Genomic DNA, 15,683 nt, shown 5'->3' with positions numbered 1-15,683 from the left:
GTGGTAGTGTTGGTGGTGATGGTGGTAGTAGTGGTGGTGTAGGTGGTGGTGGTGCTGGTATTACTGGTAGTGGTAGTGTTGGTGGTGATGGTGGTAGTAGTGGTGGTGTAGGTGGTGGTGGTGCTGGTATTACTGGTAGTGGTAGTGTTGGTGGTGATGGTGGTAGTAGTGGTGGTGTAGGTGGTGGTGGTGCTGGTATTACTGGTAGTGGTAGTGTTGGTGGTGATGGTGGTAGTAGTGGTGGTGTAGGTGGTGGTGGTGCTGGTATTACTGGTAGTGGTAGTGTTGGTGGTGATGGTGGTAGTAGTGGTGGTGTAGGTGGTGGTGGTGCTGGTATTACTGGTAGTGGTAGTGTTGGTGGTGATGGTGGTAGTAGTGGTGGTGTAGGTGGTGGTGGTGCTGGTATTACTGGTAGTGGTAGTGTTGGTGGTGATGATGGTAGTAGTGGTGGTGTAGGTGGTGGTGGTGCTGGTATTACTGGTAGTGGTAGTGTTGGTGGTGATGGTGGTAGTAGGGCTGGTATTACTGGTAGTGGTAGTGATGGTGGTAGTAGGGCTGGTATTACTGGTAGTGGTAGTGTTGGTGGTGATGGTGGTAGTAGGGCTGGTATTACTGGTAGTGGTAGTGTTGGTGGTGATGGCGGTAGTAGGGCTGGTATTACTGGTAGTGGTAGTGTTGGTGGTGATGGCGGTAGTAGGGCTGGTATTACTGGTAGTGGTAGTGTTGGTGGTGATGACGGTAGTAGGGCTGGTATTACTGGTAGTGGTAGTGTTGGTGGTGATGGCGGTAGTAGGGCTGGTATTACTGGTAGTGGTAGTGTTGGTGGTAGTAGGGCTGGTATTACTGGTAGTGGTAGTGTTGGTGGTGATGGCGGTAGTAGGGCTGGTATTACTGGTAGTGGTAGTGTTGGTGGTGATGGTGGTAGTAGGGCTGGTATTACTGGTAGTGGTAGTGTTGGTGGTGATGGTGGTAGTAGGGCTGGTATTACTAGTAGTGGTAGTGTTGGTGGTGATGGTGGTAGTAGGGCTGGTATTACTGGTAGTGGTAGTGCTGGTGGTGATGGTGGTAGTAGGGCTGGTATTACTAGTAGTGGTAGTGTTGGTGGTGATGGTGGTAGTAGGGCTGGTATTACTGGTAGTGGTAGCGTTGGTGGTGATGGCGGTAGTAGGGCTGGTATTACTGGTAGTGGTAGTGTTGGTGGTGATGGTGGTAGTAGGGCTGGTATTACTGGTAGTGGTAGTGTTGGTGGTGATGGTGGTAGTAGGGCTGGTATTACTGGTAGTGGTAGTGTTGGTGGTGATAGTGGTAGTACGGCTGGTATTACTGGTAGTGGTAGTGTTGGTGGTGATGGTAGTAGGGCTGGTATTACTGGTAGTGGTAGTGTTGGTGGTGATGGTGGTAGTAGGGCTGGTATTACTGGTAGTGGTAGTGTTGGTGGTGATGGCGGTAGTAGGGCTGGTATTACTGGTAGTGGTAGTGTTGGTGGTGATGGTGTTAGTAGGGCTGGTATTACTGGTAGTGGTAGTGTTGGTGGTGATGGCGGTAGTAGGGCTGGTATTACTGGCAGTGGTAGTGTTGGTGGTGATGGTGGTAGTAGTGGTGGTGTAGGTGGTGGTGGTGCTGGTATTACTGGTAATGGTAGTGTTGGTGGTGGTGGTGGTAGTAGTGGTGGTGTAGGTGGTGGTGGTGCTGGTATTACTGGTAGTGGTAGTGTTGGTGGTGATAGTGGTAGTAGGGCTGGTATTACTGGTAGTGGTAGTGTTGGTGGTGATGGTGGTAGTAGGGCTGGTATTACTGGTAGTGGTAGTGTTGGTGGTGATGGTGGTAGTACGGCTGGTATTACTGGTAGTGGTAGTGTTGGTGGTGATGGTGGTAGTAGGGCTGGTATTACTGGTAGTGGTAGTGTTGGTGGTGATGGCGGTAGTAGGGCTGGTATTACTGGTAGTGGTGGTGTTGGTGGTGATGGTGGTAGTAGGGCTGGTATTACTGGTAGTGGTAGTGTTGGTGGTGATGGCGGTAGTAGGGCTGGTATTACTGGTAGTGGTAGTGTTGGTGGTGATGGCGGTAGTAGGGCTGGTATTACTGGTAGTGGTAGTGTTGGTGGTGATGGCGGTAGTAGGGCTGGTATTACTGGTAGTGGTAGTGTTGGTGGTGATGGTGGTAGTAGGGCTGGTATTACTGGTAGTGTGGTTTTGGTGGTGGTAGTAGTGCTGTTGCTGATGGTGTTGGTGTTGCTGGTGCTGGTAGTAGTGGTGGTGTAGGTGGTTGTGGTGCTGGTAGTAGTGGTGGTGTAGGTGGTGGTGGTGCTAGTAGTAGTGGTGGTGTAGGTGTTACTGGTGGTGGTAGTAGTGGTGGTGTAGGTGTTGCTGGTGGTGGTAGTAGTGGTGTAGGTGGTGGTGGTGCTGGTAGTAGTGCTGGTGTAGGTGGTGGTGGTGCTGGTAGTAGTGCTGGTGTAGGTGGTGGTGGTGCTGGTAGTAGTGGTGGTGTAGGTGTTGCTGGTGGTGGTAGTAGTGGTGTAGGTGGTGGTGGTGCTGGTAGTAGTGGTGGTGTAGGTGTTGCTGGTGGTGGTAGCAGTTGTGGTGTAGGTGGTGGTGGTGCTGGTAGTAGTGGTGGTGTAGGTGTTACTGGTGGTGGTAGTAGTGGTGGTGGTGTAGGTGGTGGTGGTGCTGGTAGTAGTGGTGGTGTAGGTGTTGCTGGTGGTGGTAGCAGTGGTGGTGTAGGTGGTGGTGGTGCTGGTAGTAGTGGTGGTGTAGGTGTTGCTGGTGGTGGTAGTAGTGGTGGTGTAGGTGTTGCTGGTGGTGGTGGTAGTAGTGGTGGTGTAGGTGTTGCTGGTGGTGGTAGTAGTGGTGGTGTAGGTGTTGCTGGTGGTGGTAGTAGTGGTGGTGTAGGTGTTGCTGGTGGTGGTGTAGGTGTTGCTGGTGGTGGTGGTGTAGGTGGTGGTGGTGGTAGTAGTGGTGGTGTAGGTGGTGCTGGTGGTGGTAGTAGTGGTAGTGTAGGTGTTGCTGGTGGTGGTAGTAGTGGTGGTGTAGGTGTTGCTGGTGGTGGTAGTGGTGGTGTAGGTGTTGCTGGTGGTGGTGGTGTAGGTGGTGGTAGTTGTGGTGGTGTAGGTGGTGGTGGTGCTGGTAGTAGTGGTGGTGTAGGTGTTGCTGGTGCTGGTAGTAGTGGTGGTGTAGATGTTGCTGGTGGTGGTGGTAGTGGTAGTGTAGGTGGTGGTGGTAGTAGTAGTGGTGGTGTAGGTGGTGGAGGTGCTGGTAGTAGTGGTGGTGTAGGTGTTGGTGGTGGTAGTAGTGGTGGTATAGGTGGTGGTGGTGGTAGTAGTGATGGTGTAGGTGGTGGTAGTAGTGGTGGTGCAGGTGGTGGTGGTGGTAGTAGTGGTGGTGTATGTGGTGGTGGTGGTGGTAGTAGTGGTGTAGGTGGTGGTCGTGCTGGTAGTGGTGGTGTAGGTGTTGCTGGTGGTGGTAGTAGTGGTGGTTTTAGGTGGCGGTGGTGGTAGTAGTGGTGGTGTAGGTGGTGGTGGTGGTGGTAGTAGTTGTGGTGTAGGTGGTGGTAGTAGTGGTGGTGTAGGTGTTGCTGGTGGTGGTGGTAGTGCTGGTGTAGGTGATGGTGGTGGTGCTGGTAGTAGTGGTGGTGTAGGTGTTGCTGGTGGTGGTAGTAGTTGTGGTGTAGGTGGTGGTAGTAGTGGTGGTGTAGGTGTTGCTGGTGGTGGTGGTAGTGCTGGTGTAGGTGGTGGTGGTGGTGGTAGTAGTGGTGGTGTAGGTGGTGGTGGTGCTGGTAGTAGTGGTGGTGTAGGTGTTGCTGGTGGTGGTGGTAGTGCTGGTGTAGGTGTTGCTGGTGGTGGTGGTAGTGCTGGTGTAGGTGGTGGTGGTAGTAGTGGTGGTGGTGTAGGTGTTGCTGGTGGTGGTGGTAGTAGTGGTGGTGTAGGTGGTGGTGGTGGTAGTAGTGGTGGTGTAGGTGGTGGTGGTGTAGATGATGGTGGTGGTAGTAGTGGTGGTGTAGGTGGTGGTGGCAGTAGTGGTGGTGTAGGTGGTGGTGGTAGTAGTGGTGGTGTAGGTGGTGGTGTTGGTGGTAGTAGTGGTGGTGTAGGTGGTGGTAGTAGTGGTGGTGTAGGTGGTGGTGGTGGTAGTAGTGGTGGTGTAGGAGGAGGTGGTGGTGGTGGTAGTAGTGGTGGTGTAGGTGGTGGTGGTAGTAGTGGTGGTGTAGATGGTGGTGGTGGTAGTAGTGGTGGTGTAGGTGGTGGTGGTGGTGGTAGTAGTGGTGTAGGTGGTGGTGGTGGTAGTAGTGGTGGTGTAGGTGGTGGTGGTAGTGGTGGTGTAGGTGGTGGTGGTGGTAGTAGTGGTGGTGTAGGTGGTGGTGGTGGTAGTGGTGGTGTAGGTGGTGGTGGTAGTAGTGGTGGTGTAGCTGGTGGTGGTGGTAGTAGTGGTGGTGTAGGTGGTGGTGGTGGTAGTAGTGGTGGTGTAGGTGGTGGTGGTAGTAGTGGTGGTAGTAGTAGTGGTGTAGGTGGTGGTGTAGATGGTGGTGGTGGTGGTAGTAGTGGTGTAGGTGGTGGTGGTAGTAGTGGTGGTGTAGGTGGTGGTGGTGGTAGTAGTGGTGGCGTAGGTGGTGGTGGTAGTAGTGGTGGTGTAGGTGGTGGTGGTGGTAGTAGTGGTGGTGTAGGTGGTGGTGGTAGTAGTGGTGGAGGTGGTGGTGGTAGTAGTGGTGGTGTAGGTGGTGGTGGTAGTGGTGGTGTAGATGGTGGTAGTAGTGGTGGTGTAGGTGGTGGTGGTAGTAGTGGTGGTGTAGGTGGTGGTGGTGGTGGTAGTAGTGGTGGTGTAGGTGGTGGTGGTGGTGTTAGTGGTGGTGTAGGTGGTGGTGGTGGTAGTAGTGGTGGTGTAGGTGGTGGTGGTGGTTGTAGTGGTGGTGTAGGTGGTGGTGGTGGTAGTAGTTGTGGTGTAGGTGGTGGTGGTAGTAGTGGTGGTGTAGGTGGTGGTGGTGGTAGTAGTGGTGGTGTAGGTGGTGGTGGTGGTAGTAGTGGTGGTGTAGGTGGTGGTGGTGGTGGTTGTAGTGGTGGTGTAGGTGGTGGTGGTGGTAGTAGTGGTGGTGTAGGTGGTGGTGGTAGTAGTGGTGGTGTAGGTGGTGGTGGTGGTAGTGGTGGTGTAGGTGGTGGTGGTAGTAGTGGTGGTGTAGGTGGTGGTGGTAGTAGTAGTGGTGTAGGTGGTGGTGGTAGTGGTGGTGTAGGTGGTGGTGGTGGTGTTAGTGGTGTAGGTGGTGGTGGTAGTAGTGGTGGTGTAGGTGGTGGTGGTGGTGGTAGTAGTGGTGGTGTAGGTGGTGGTGGTGTAGGTGGTGGTAGTAGTGGTGGTGTAGGTGGTGGTGGTGGTGGTAGTGGTGGTGTAGGTGGTGGTGGTGGTAGTAGTGGTGGTGTAGGTGGTGGTGGTAGTAGTGGTGGTGTAGGTGATGGTGGTGGTGCTGGTAGTAGTGGTGGTGTAGGTGTTGCTGGTGGTGGTAGTAGTGGTGGTGTAGGTGGTGGTGGTAGTAGTGGTGGTGTAGGTGTTGCTGGTGGTGGTGGTAATGGTGGTGTAGGTGGTGGTGGTGGTAGTAGTGGTGGTGTAGGTGGTGGTGGCTACAAGCACCGTCAACACTGCTTGTGGGAAAGGCTGGGTTAGTAGCCTCGTCACACTCTCTGATATTAAGTATTTTTAGTGCGGCGATAAAATTAACTAAGCTATAATGCTCACACACAGAGTTTGTTGTCCTTGTGACCTTGCGTGTTGTCCTTGTGACCTTGCGTGTTGTCCTTGTGACCTTGCGTGTTGTCCTTGTGACCTTGCGTGTTGTCCTTGTGACCTTGCGTGTTGTCCTTGTGACCTTGCGTGTTGTCCTTGTAACCTTGCGTGTTGTCCTTGTGACCTTGCGTGTTGTAATTGTGACCTTGCGTGTTGTCCTTGTGACCTTGCGTGTTGTCCTTGTGACCTTGCGTGTTGCCCTTGTGACCTTGCGTGTTGTCCTTGTGACCTTGAGTGTTGTCCTTGTGACCTTGCGTGTTGCCCTTGTGACCTTGCGTGTTGTCCTTGTGACCTTGCGTGTTGTCCTTGTGACCTTGCGTGTTGTCCTTGTGACCTTGCGTGTTGTCCTTGTGACCTTGCGTGTTGTCCTTGTAACCTTGCGTGTTGTCCTTGTGACCTTGCGTGTTGTCCTTGTGACCTTGCGTGTTGTCCTTGTGACCTTGCGTGTTGTCCTTGTGACCTTGCGTGTTGTTCCCTATTTTTCCTTCCGATCTAACACGTCATGAAAATCAGCGATATATAATCCAACAGTAACAGCCTGGTTGACCAGGCTGTTACAGAAACCTGACCACGTATCCCATAAACATATCCGATGGACGTTTTCCGGGGATCGACGCCTGATCATCCAGACTGTTACTGCTGGTCACAAGCAGTCCAATGTAGGAACCACAGCCCGGCTAATCAGGCACAGATCTGAGGAACTTGACACTCTTAAAAATAACCAGTAGTATGTTGCTGTTTCTTATGCACAGTGTGTTTTGACGTCACTTGTATATTACAACGAAACAGTGAGAACAAAGAAAAAAACACAAACCAAAATCAAAACAAACAAACAAAAATTTAACTGAAACCCCCGGTGGGCGAAACGTCTTTTTTTTTTTTTTTAAATTTAGTCAGGTGTTGGACATGTTTTATCAGAAACACTGCTGGGACAAGTGTAGAAGTCTTGAAGAAGAAACTGGACAAGTACCATCACCAAGTGCCAGATCACCCAGGCTGTGATGGATATGCGGGTCAGCCGGCCACCACCAACAACAGTCTGGTTGATCAGGCAAACACCTAATGAGCCTGGCCTATGGCCGGGCTCCAGAAGTAGAAAAACTCTCGGAACTCATCAAAGGTAAAGGTTTGTCTTCGGAGCCTCTTATAGTTGACGATCTTGGAGGTTTAACTTTGTAATGGTTGGTTTACTGGGTTTAAACACCTTCAGCTATGTGCGTCGCCAGTTTACTGCCAGTTAAGAATACCTAAAATTCTGATATATGGATTAAAGTAATCTCACGGTGTATATACAGTGAGAGATACACACTTCTATACACGCAGTATGTGCGCCTACCAGTGACGATGTGTTCATCTGCTGCAAGTCCCTCACCTGACGCCACTATATTAGCTCCAGTTTTCATGCCTGTGCTCAACCGTGCCCTTGTCATAGGGCTGTCCCCGCCATAAAGCTGTAAACGGTACTCCACTTGTCATGAATGCTCACCGTGCCCCTGACATAGGGCTGTAAACGGTACTCCACTTGTTATGAATGCTCACCGTGCCCCTGACATAGGGCTGTAAACGGTACTCCACTTGTCATGAATGCTCACCGTGCCCCTGACATAGGGCTGTAAACGGTACTCCACTTGTCATGAATGCTCACCGTGCCCCTGACATAGGGCTGTAAACGGTACATCACTTGTACACACTCCCGCGGGAGCCACTGCCAGGTCACCACACGGAGAAGACCCGGGCCAGGACCCGCCCTGGCAAACCTACATAAATATGACTGCTTTAGATTCTTCAACACGACGGTGATCTTCACCAACTCCAAGGCTGAGGAACTGATTACTCGTCTTTTGTACATAGTTCTGTCTTCCTTTCATGTCCCTGAATCTGTATGATAAAGCCACTGGTTGGCGAAACGTCTGTAAAAAAGATACCCAGATGTTGCACATGTCTTAATTCTTCATCAATATGTCTGACATTGAGTACTGAGGTTGTTTACTGCCTACGTAAAATCTATAAACTATTTTGGCTTGCGAAATCGTAATAACAGGATTATAAACAAACCAGGGAACGGGTAGGACTTGAACCCATGACAGGTGAGTTCTAAAATTCACAGTCCAGTAAGTTTTAGGAGTAACTTGCCTGGAAATACCTCAAAGTACTTGGAATATATTCTTTGAAATAGAGAAGAGAGGGACACAACAAAACATACATGGAAAAAAACATAACGTACTGGGGAGAGAAATTTACAGGAGGAATTTGTATAACTCCAGTGAAAAGCAAGGATGCAGTTGGCATATTTAGACAAGGAGGAGCTGGACAGGCACCTAAAGTCAGTCCCCATTCAGCCGGGCTGTGGTTCGTATGTTGGATTACGTGAGGCCGGCAGTAACAGACTGGTTGATCAGGCTCTGATCCACCGGGAGGCCTGGTCAAGGACTGGGCCGCGGGGGCGTTGACCCCCGGAACACCCTCCAGGTAGGTTGCATTATTGAAACTGTTACCACCACATATAAGAAAGGTTGCTTGGAAATTTGGCGACTGTTCAGGGTGCCTGATCAACCAGGTTGTGATTGCTGTGTGGTCCTGAGGCTCGCTAGTACCAACAGACTAGTTGACCAGGCTGTCAGCCAGGAAGCCTCGCCTCAGGTCGGGCTGCCGGAATAGAAATAAAAATCGAAATAGGTTACAGAGGGTTAACAACAGAGATTAACCAGAGGGTTAACACAGGTTAACCAGAGGATTAACCACACAGGTTAACCAGAGGATTAACCACACAGGTTAACCAGAGGGTTACCAACACAGGTTAACCACACAGGTTAACCAGAAGGTTAACCACACAGGTTAACCAGAGGATTAACCACACAGGTTAACCAGAGGGTTAACAACAGAGATTAACCCATGAAAGACAAGCAGTGTAGTTTCCACTGTGGTTTTTAATACATTTTTATGATTCTGAAACCTGAATCGTGTTTTCGCGGGGGGCAACGCCCCCTCGGTCTAGTGCCAAACCCCAGCAGTCAACTAACCGTCAACAGCTACCTAACCCACAACAGTCAGCTAGGCATTTGTTTACTGCTGGTGAACAGGAGGTAGCAAATGATAGGTATCTTGCTACTTCGCCTCCCCATCACCCAGGATTTAACCTGGGTCATATGGTTGTGAACAGAAGGCGCTATAACTGAGCTACATTATCTCTTTTTTTTTGGGGGGGGGGGACTTTCTGTATGAATTAAAAATTTACACCAGTAATAGACGCCAAATTATAATCGTGTAAGGTAATCTGTAATTTAAGGGAAAGTAATTTGAAATCTCACGTTCGAAACAATTAAAATATGACACTAATAATAATATCACTAGTAATAACAATAACAGTAATCATAATATAGCAATAATAATAGTAATAGCAACAATAATAATAATAATAGCAAGAATAATAAAATATGATAATAGCAATAAAAATAACTATTTGGTCAACCCAAAAGACAAAGAGTAAGTTAACCTTGACGAAACTTGGTAGAAAAATATAACCAAAGTGCATAATTATACATAAGTAGCCGGGAGAGCACACAAAGACGACAGTGATCTGCATAACGAATCTAAAAACTGCATACGAACAGGAAATGCCATTTCCAGAGCGTCTCCCAGGAGGTCGGTGAACACAGGAAAGGCGAGAGACATGCACTCTCTCTCGGTGGTGGGAAGACACTGTTTTTAGCCTGCTTGGGCTTGCTAAAACATCATCGTCTACTAGAGTTTGTGCTCAGAAAGTCACTTAACAGACATCACCTTATTAAAAATAAGAACCTGTAGCTTGGTTGGTAGTGCACTCAGCTCTTACGTTGAGGTCCATGATTCGATCCCCGGTACGGGTGGAAATATAAGGACGTGTTTACTTGAGACACCTGCTGTCCATGTTTACCAGCAGTAAAATAAGTACCTGGGTATTAGTTGACTGGTGTGGGTCGCATTCTGGGTAGAAAACCTAATTTGCCCGACGTGCTCTGAGCTCATCATCGTGGTTGGATCAATATACGAATAACCTGCACTAAAAAAAAAAAGATTGAACAGGTCCAATTTCCTTTTAAAAACTTCTACACTTGGGGTGGCAATATGTTGAAACTGCGATATTATTGTTATTTAAGAACTGGTAGAGATAATGAGAATCTTTGTCAGCTTTTCTTGCTTTCCCTTGACGTCGCCACTGCATCTTTGAGGTTTACAGAATTTGTAGCCTAGAGTATCTTTAACACAGATCAGTTTTACAGGCTAAGAGTTATCCTTAGTTTATCTCAAGGGCCAGTCCAGGTATACTATCCCCCCCACCCCCTCTAGGATGTCACCCAAACCAGTCCACTAAAACCCAGGTACCTACTTACTGCAATGTGAACAGGGGCAGCAGGTGTAAGAAAACATGCCCAATGTTTCCACTCTTGCTGGAATCGAACCATGGACACTCAGCTAGGCGAATGCACTCCGGGACTTGAAAATTGCCGTTTCACTTGCGATTATAGTACTGCACATTATTTCAAAACCCTGGTAATCTGCCTTATTTGATGCATTTTTTACCCACTTGTCAACGGCCATAACACGTTGAACGCACCGCTTCTCGTCCGAACAGCGGAGTTAAGCAATGTTGGGTTTGGTTAGTACTTGGATGGGTAACTGCTTGGGAATACCAAATGGTGTTGGTATCAATATTTTCAGCCTGCTGGGCCAGGCTAGCACTAGACGAGCCTGGTCCATGGCCGGGCTCTGGAGTAGAGACTCTCGAAACTCATCCAAGGTATAAGTTAAAGAGCCGTCTATCTAATATGTAAATGATTAAGAAAACATTAACATCATACCTGTTAAAGACAGCAGCATCATACCTGTTAGACACATCAACATCATTCTTCAACTTGTTGGTTTTCTAAAAGATTAACACATCCTACCATCTACTCTCCAGATGTCTAAAATCAACTTGGCAGTAATAACCTCCAAAACCATGAACAACAATCAGCCCATCCTCCATGAAGCCACCAGCAGCACAACAGGTGCCTACAATATCCTCTGTGCAGGGTGCGACAAGCATTACTTGGGTGAGACTACACGTAGCTTTGATGTCGTACTTGAGTTGAGTAAATAAGCATTCACGATCTGTAACTCGACACGTGTCACACACACACAAACTCACACAGGTCATAGTGTTCGACTGGGCCAAACTTAAATGGAGGATAATATGGTTAGGAGGAGGTGTTTGGAAGCCGCCATCGTGAGGGTACATAACGATGTTGAGCAGAAATACTAAGCTTTCGGTACAGATAAATCCTTGTATATCTAGTACTAGGTAGCCTTCCCACACAGGATCCTACCCACTCAAGTGTCAGATAACGAATGGGGTTCGAACCTATGGCAAGTGAGTCTTAAATCTCACAGGCCAGTGCGTTAAACCCACCCATTTGTGATTTGTTTCAATCGTGCTATTATGATTTCGTGTCACTTATGACCTGATTTACCATTTCCTGTCTTTGTTGCGTGTGACGTGACCTCTCCTCCCCTCTTACCCTCACCTGACCTCCGTCGGCATACCTGTAGGGACCTCGGGGAACTTTTAGATGATTCACATTGACAGCTTAATGGATTTTCTAGACTGATGCTGGTTTTTATCTTGGTGTAATAGTAATTGTTTTGTGTGTTTGTGATAGTAATTTTTGTTTGTTAATTTAGTCTTTATTACAACCCAGGATTCCAAATGGCCTGTTATCCCGGGTGTAATGGGAGCAAAATAAACACAGCAGAAAAAGTTTAGACTTATATTATCCTTCACCAATTTAGAACAGCAATATGTACACTATGTACAGTGATAAGTATAGTGCACTCCACGGTAAGCAAGGCAGAAATAGAAGCCACAAGATAGCAGACCGTGCTTCAACCAGCTCTAGAATGGGAATGACAAGGGCAGACAGGAGAGTGGTACCCACATAACCTCTGCGATTGCCAAAACCATCTTCTTATTGGCTAGAACCTGGTCACTAGTTGAACGACGGGGCCCCATCATCAACTCTTAGCAACCTGGTTCGCTGGTTGGGGGAGATAGCCTGTAAATGAGGGTATGTACATGCGCCGAATAAAGGTTACGTACTCTTTGCATGCCACAGTCTTGCATGTTTTTTTACGTGAATTTATTTCTTGTGATGAGTGCTGAGTGATCTGTCGAGTTAAAGTGCTTTAAAGGTATTAAAATTTCCTCTCTCTCCTCTACCAGAATGTTTATTTAAGGTGAATATAGAGTTTGTATTCTGTGGACTTGGAACAGCTCACTTCTGAGCACAACGTGTAAATTATGCCTTTTATATTACGTGTCTTGGTACTAGCAACAGCCTTGTTGACTAGGCAAGTACCAGACGAGCCTGGCCCAAGGCTGGGCTCTGGAAGTAGAAAAACCTCTCGATAGCAGCAGCAGCCTGGTTGACCAGGCAGTCACCATGGAAATATGTCTCCAGACAGAGCTGTGAGGGTACAAGATCTTTCAAACCGGCCACAGATTGGACACTAGTAGCCGTGTACTAGTCACGTCAGTTTACTTAAGAACGAGATAAAAGTATTTACTAGAAGAGCATCAGTTTGTGATGGCTTTTCCTACCTCTCATACCTGTTGATTCCAGAGTTCAGCTTCCAGTTAGTTCTTCTGGCCACTATTTATTTAAGATAGTACACTTTGATCATGCATGGGCCAGTGGACCTGCTGCAGTGTTCTTTCTTGTGTATATCGAAGGCATTTAAAGTAATTTTTTATTATTAACACATCAGCCGTTTCCCACTAAGGAAGGGTGACCTGAAAAAGAAGAAACACTTCCATCATCATTTACTCCATCACTGTCATGCCAGAGGAGCGCCAACACTACGGTTAAAAAACTGCAACATATCAGAATCCCTCCTTCAGTATGCAGGCACTGTGTACTTCCCACCTCCAGGACTCGAGTCCGGCTCCCCGGACTATATCTGCATGTTTGTCTTCCAGTGCATCCAAGGCCATGTAATGATCCATCAACTACGAGAGGCAAAAGCCATTCTAAACCCATGTTATGATGTAAATGATTTACAAAATCATCACATACCTGAATTATACAGTTGTAAATCCATATGATCATCGATCTTTCGTTTTGAAACCCTATAAAAAAATTTTTAGAATGTACGAAGTTAGCGCTAACATTCTACATATATATTTTTTTGCGATTACTTTATTGCCACCTTTGAAATTGGGTGATATTGTATAGTTTTGGGACGATTCCTGCGTCTAGACTCTGTTGTTCATTGGATATTTAAGTCATGTGATAGTGGGAGATGCCAGACACTGTGAGGGGTGATGGTGAGGGGTGTGGGTTAGGGTGAAGGGTGAGGGTGAGGGAACAGACTTGACAGTAAGGGTCTGGAGAGAGGCCAGACAGTGAGGGTGACAGTAGAGGCCAGACAGTGAGGGTGACAGTAGAGGCCAGACAGTGAGGGTGACAGTAGAGGCCAGACAGTGAGGGTGACAGTAGAGGCCAGACAGTGAGGGTGACAGTAGAGGCCAGACAGTGAGGGTGACATTAGAGGCCAGACAGTGAGGGTGACAGTAGAGGCCAGTGAGGGTGACATTAGAGGCCAGACAGTGAGGATGACAGAAGCCAGACAGTGAGGGTGACAGTAGAGGCCAGACAATGAGGGTGACAGTAGAGGCCAGACAGTGAGGGTAATAGTAGAGACCAGACAGTGAGGGTGACAGTAGAAGCCAGACAGTGAGGGTGACAGAAGCCAGACAGTGAGGGTGACAGCAGAGGCCAGACAGTGAGGGTGACAGTAGAGGCCAGACAGTGAGGGTGACAGAAGCCAGACAGTGAGGGTGACAGTAGAGGCCAGACAGTGAGGGTGACAGTAGAGGCCAGACAGTAAGGGTGACAGTAGAAGCCAGACAGTCAGGGTGACAGTAGAGGTCAGACAGTGAGGGTGACAGTAGGGGCCAGACAGTAAGGGTGACAGTAGAGGTCAGACAGTGAAGGAGAGGAGAGAGACCAGACAGTGAAGGAGAGGAGAGAGACCAGACAGTGAAGGAGAGGAGAGAGACCAGACAGTGAAGGAGAGAAGAGATGCCAGACAGTGAAGGAGAGGAGAGATGCCAGACAGTGAAGGAGAGGAGAGAGACCAGACAGTGAAGGAGAGGAGAGAGACCAGACAGTGAAGGAGAGGAGAGAGGCCAGAAAGTGAAGGAGAGGAGAGAGACCAGACAGTGAAGGAGAGGAGAGAGGCCAGACAGTGAAGGAGAGGAGAGAGGCCAGACAGTGAAGGAGAGGAGAGAGACCAGACAGTGAAGGAGAGGAGAGAGGCCAGACAGTGAAGGAGATGAGAGAGACCAGACAGTGAAGGAGAGGAGAGAGGCCAGACAGTGAAGGAGAGGAGAGAGGCCAGACAGTGAAGGAGAGGAGAGAGGCCAGACAGTGAAGGAGAGGAGAGAGACCAGACAGTGAAGGAGAGGAGAGAGACCAGACAGTGAAGGAGAGATGAGATGCCAGACAGTGAAGGAGAGGAGAGATGTCAGACAGTGAAGGAGAGATGAGATGCCAGACAGTGAAGGAGAGGAGAGATGCCAGACAGTGAAGGAGAGAGGAGAGATGCCAGACAGTGAAGGAGAGGAGAGATGCCAGACAGTGAAGGAGAGGAGAGATGCCAGACAGTGAAGGAGAGGAGAGATGCCAGACAGTGAAGGAGAGGAGAGATGCCAGACAGTGAAGGAGAGGAGAGATGCCAGACAGTGAAGGAGAGGAGAGATGCCAGAAAGTGAAGGAGAGGAGAGAGACCAGACAGTGAAGGAGAGGAGAGAGGCCAGACAGTGAAGGAGAGGAGAGAGGCCAGACAGTGAAGGAGAGGAGAGAGACCAGACAGTGAAGGAGAGGAGAGAGGCCAGACAGTGAAGGAGATGAGAGAGACCAGACAGTGAAGGAGAGGAGAGAGGCCAGACAGTGAAGGAGAGGAGAGAGGCCAGACAGTGAAGGAGAGGAGAGAGGCCAGACAGTGAAGGAGAGGAGAGAGACCAGACAGTGAAGGAGAGGAGAGAGACCAGACAGTGAAGGAGAGGAGAGAGGCCAGACAGTGAAGGAGAGGAGAGAGGCCAGACAGTGAAGGAGAGGAGAGAGACCAGACAGTGAAGGAGAGATGAGATGCCAGACAGTGAAGGAGAGGAGAGATGTCAGACAGTGAAGGAGAGATGAGATGCCAGACAGTGAAGGAGAGGAGAGATGCCAGACAGTGAAGGAGAGAGGAGAGATGCCAGACAGTGAAGGAGAGATGAGAGGCCAGACAGTGAAGGAGAGGAGAGATGCCAGACAGTGAAGGAGAGGAGAGATGCCAGACAGTGAAGGAGAGGAGAGATGCCAGACAGTGAAGGAGAGGAGAGATGCCAGACAGTGAAGGAGAGGAGAGATGCCAGACAGTGAAGGAGAGGAGAGATGCCAGACAGTGAAGGAGAGGAGAGATGCCAGACAGTGAAGGAGAGGAGAGATGCCAGACAGTGAAGGAGAGGAGAGATGCCAGACAGTGAAGGAGAGGAGAGATGCCAGACAGTGAAGGAGAGGAGAGATGCCAGACAGTGAAGGAGAGGAGAGATGCCAGACAGTGAAGGAGAGGAGAGATGTCAGACAGTGAAGGAGAGATGAGATGCCAGACAGTGAAGGAGAGGAGAGATGCCAGACAGTGAAGGAGAGAGGAGAGATGCCAGACAGTGAAGGAGAGATGAGAGGCCAGACAGTGAAGGAGAGGAGAGATGCCAGACAGTGAAGGAGAGGAGAGATGCCAGACAGTGAAGGAGAGGAGAGATGCCAGACAGTGAAGGAGAGGAGAGATGCCAGACAGTGAAGGAGAGGAGAGATGCCAGACAGTGAAGGAGAGGAGAGATGCCAGACAGTGAAGGAGAGGAGA

The 15,683-nt window shown here is 49.1% G+C and overlaps 1 protein-coding gene and 1 pseudogene across 3 annotated transcripts in view; both read left to right on the top strand.

The window, feature by feature from the left end:
- LOC128703154 (A disintegrin and metalloproteinase with thrombospondin motifs 9) overlaps positions 1–15,683 on the top strand; it is a 1,205,378-nt gene that overhangs the window by 432,695 nt on the left and 757,000 nt on the right. The gene's annotated exons all lie outside the window — the stretch shown is intronic.
- Positions 10,326–10,444, top strand: LOC128703300 (5S ribosomal RNA; annotated as a pseudogene).

The sequence above is a fragment of the Cherax quadricarinatus genome, chromosome 85 (genome assembly GCF_038502225.1).
Source record: "Cherax quadricarinatus isolate ZL_2023a chromosome 85, ASM3850222v1, whole genome shotgun sequence".
NCBI classification, from domain to species: domain Eukaryota; kingdom Metazoa; phylum Arthropoda; class Malacostraca; order Decapoda; family Parastacidae; genus Cherax; species Cherax quadricarinatus.
This window is presented reverse-complemented; position numbering and strand designations above follow the sequence as displayed.